Raw genomic sequence first — 4,262 nt, forward strand, 5'->3', positions numbered from 1 at the left:
GGGGGGTGGGGTGACCTTGCATGTATCCAAGGTTCTCTTCAGGCCAGATAATGCTGCATACCTGACTCTCCGGCAAAGCTTCCCAGGCCCCCCCCAACCCCCCACCCACCCCCCCAGATGAACCCAGTCCCACTCCCACAGACAGTAATGAATGTTCTGTGTGGAACATCCTAATAGGAGAGACATTCAGCGCGGCGCTAAGGAGTGCTGAGATCTGGACGGAGGAGTGTGTGAAGCCGGGCCGGCCGTGGCCATAACTCACCAGGGCCTCTCAGAAACCTTGGTGCCTGTGATGTAATTAGGTTCCGCCCTTTGGCATGCTTTCCATCAAAACAGCCTTGAAACCCCCTCCCCTCTTTTCCTTTTGTGGAGAGAGATAGTGAGCCAGTTTCGTTTGAGGATATTGTTTGAACACTTTGATGAAAAAGGAGCTCACTGTGACAGCTACGATCCTTTTCTTTTTTCTTTTTTTTTTAGTTTTTCTCAGTTTCGTATGTTTTCAGACACAAGAATAAGTAACAAATTATCGGTTGTAAATCATTTTTTGACCCCTGCTACCATGTGTTGGGAAAGAGCGATCATAGAAAATGCTGGAAAGGGGGGGGGGGGGGGGGGGGGCGCTGAGGATGGGACAGGCTCCTGCAGCGAGCGCTTAATCCTGTATTCCACCTTGAATGGCTTAGCGAGGTGACGGTGGGTAAAATCCTACCGGGGGGATGTCTCCGAATGAAATGCGCGGTGACGGTGGGGTTCACGTGGACGTGACCTACGGAGCTCCAAGGGGGTCAGGGCCCGCGGTAGTCTGTGACCAGCCCTTGCTCGCACAAAAGAAGCGTTTAGGCTCCTTTGACTTCATCCTCTCTCCTGTTGCTTCTCCTGTCATCTTAAATCTGCGAGACGCCGGGTTGAGTGAGCGGGGGCCTGTGTGCGTCGCTCTCGCCAATCTCCACGACAACCCACTCATTACCTCATTATCATATCGTAAAACATTTAACCACTCTCTAATTGCCTCTACATTTCACAGGCAACAAAGCTTTAAAATGCCCGCCGCCCTGAACACGGCTGTCAAAAAACAACTTGTGACTAATATTTTCTGAATTGCCGTCCTTGGCTCCTGAGACTCGAGAATGTTGTTTTCCTCTAAATTTAGTTGGTACACGTGAAACGCTAAATAACCTCATCTGAACCCTGTGGAGAGGGTCAGAAACAGATGTAAATCAGTGGTGGCAAATACAGTGAGTGTGAAGTGAAGACGCAGAACACACACACTCGTACACACACACACACACACACTCTCACACTTGCTTAATATGCATAGTATTATTATAGAAGTAGTATTTCAACTGGAGTTAGAAAAATTATACTTGAGTTGCATTTCTTTTCCCACACGTGAAGAAAGGAGAAACGTATCCGTCATGGCCGAAATGACGCCGCCTTTGCCGCCTCCATATTTTACCCTTCTCCTAGAGCTCTCCAGGGGAAGCCACTGTGGCGCACTGGATTGTCTGTCAGTTCTGTTTTTTTCTGTCAGGAATTGGAGTCTTTTCCCCTGGATCAAGGCAGCTGTCCACATCCACAACCCCCCCCCCACACACACACACACACACACATACACACATACAGACCCACACACACACACACACACACACACACACGCACCTCACCAGTGAGGCTTTAGAGTATATTTATCACCCTGAGAGTGACTCAGTGTAAACAGGAAGTCTTCATCAGGCTGAGGCAGGCTGAGCCCCAGCCGACGCCGATATTAAAGGTGCAGGCCGGGCGCAGGGGCGCGGGGAAGCGGAGGCGTGGAGGCACGGCGGCGTGGCGGCGTGGCGGCGAGGCGGTGAAGCTTTGCCTTTGACTGCCTGGCAGCTACGGGATGCCAGAAGCATTTATCCCCCCAGGGCGCTTATCAGCGGGCCTCGTAAATCTACCTGACAGGCCTTTACAGGTACTCTTAATCCCTCTGATTTAATTCAGTTTTTTGCGACTGGCAAGAAGCTCCCCTCTCGCCGCAGGAAGATCAGGCTCTTATCCTGTTTTATTTGCTGTTGTCACTGCCATTGAGACCTGTGCTGGGACCATGGCGCAGGCAGGACGGGGAAAAAAGAGAGAGAAAAAAATCCACCGTTTTGATACCTCTGACATGAGACGATCGTGGAGAAAAAAAAGCACACTATCTTGCCAAAAATGGGCTGCGAGTAATAGCAAAAGTAGCATCAGAAGATTACTTTTTTTGTCAGTGAAATGCTTTGGCCTTTGTGTGTGTGTGAACCAGGGCTGAAGTCTAACAGGAAATGGGGGGTGTTATCATACGACCACGTACGTACGACCACGTTCTCCATGATGTGGAGGCTCCTGTATTTCAAAGCCGTGGAGGCTGAGTTGAATGGCAGTTTATTTCCCCTCAGAGCTGGAGTCAGCCTCGCTGGTGTTGCACGGGCGTAAACAATGTGTTTTGGGGAATGAAAAGAAAGCAGCGAGAGGCCTGGACATGACGAGGCAGGGACACGAGGCTCCGTGGGACACTGAGCTGCTTAACTTGTTGTCTCACACTGCTCTGCTCATTCATAATTGATAGAGGCCCCTTTGTCTTACTATCGTACCTTTGCTCTGGCTTCCTTCCTAGGCTAACAGACCACACACACACACACACACACACACACACACACACACACAACATGCACAGCCAAGAGCTTGCACAAGAGGAAAAGCGTGAGGCGCAGAGCTTGATGCAGGGGATAGGTTTGGGTGTTGTTAGCGGCTAGTCATATCCTCTCTGCATTCCGGTGAGGAAGGGACAAAAAAAAAAGAAAAAGAAAAAGACAAATCAGCCATTACCTTAACATTACCTCCACAAGAGTGACCTTGTCTTCCCGATCGCTTCTTCTGCGGAGAAACAGAGGTACCTTAAAGGGCTCTTCCGAGCCACGGTTGAATGCCAAAGAACAGCCATGTGGAGGATAGCAAGAGAGGATCTGTGGTTGATGCCTTAGTGTCGAGGCCCCTTTACTTTTGAGGTGACTTGTCGGAGGCCCATCATTTTGGTTCTCTTCCAGGTTTTTGCATTGGGAGAAATATTTTGAAAGGAGAACTAATGCATATAGGGGGAAAATGACAGACAAAAGACAATTGGAGGAACTAAAGAGAGGTTGTGCATTTGGGGGTCTGATTACTGGCCCCCCCTTTTTATCCGTGAAGTCCCTTAAAGGGGCCTGAACTTTTTTCCCCATCCAGGTTAATGAATCAAACTCAGAGATTAGCGAAAACCATTTTGGAAAAGAAATGGCCGCGACAAAAGACGAGTGGCAGAAAAATCAAGAGAGGACCTGCTTATCTGGCGAGGCCTGTCCTTTCTTCCCCCCCCCCCCTCGCTCTCCTTCTTCCAGGGCTGGGAGGGACTGAGGGGCGAGCGCTCGCTAGCGGGCGTGCAGAGAGCTGCGGGGCTGTTATCTCTGACCCAGACCCGCAGCTCTGGTCCCTGCTGTCTCCGTTGCCAAAACACTCCTATTCAACATTGTGCTGAGTTCATCAAGGCTCTGCACGCGCCGTATCCCAACAGGAAAGAGCCGGACAACCACCGTCACTCTGGCCATGCGGTCGGGGACCTCGTGACAAGGCCCGTCCCCGTGCTGCCCCTGACTGCCTGACTGCGCCTATCAACCTCTGGCAGGTCACCGTGCCAAAGCTATTTCACCCCTCCCTCCCTCTCTCTCTCCCTGCACACACACATACACACACATACACACACACACACACACACACACACATATTCATAAGCATACCACGTACAGCACAGACACACACTCACTCATACATCAGAACATACATAAACACATATACGAGTGTTTACTAAAACGGCTGTATGGACTGTAACCTGCTGACATGAAGGAGTCTTCCCTTAGGCAACCGTATAGGACAGCGCTCTCACACACACACACTATCATATGCACATTCAAGAATGCTTGCTCACATAGCACTTTACGCACACACATAAACGCACACTCTCACAGACACACACACGCGCGCGCACACCTACACACACACACACACACACACACACACACACACCCCCACACACACACACGCACACACACACACACACACACACACACACACACACACACATCCACACACACACACATCCACACACACACACACACACACACACACACACCCCCCACGCACACACACACACACACACACACACATACACGCACACAAGCACACACACACGCGCGCACACCTACACACACACA

Source organism: Clupea harengus, chromosome 21, assembly GCF_900700415.2.
Source record: "Clupea harengus chromosome 21, Ch_v2.0.2, whole genome shotgun sequence".
NCBI lineage: Eukaryota > Metazoa > Chordata > Actinopteri > Clupeiformes > Clupeidae > Clupea > Clupea harengus.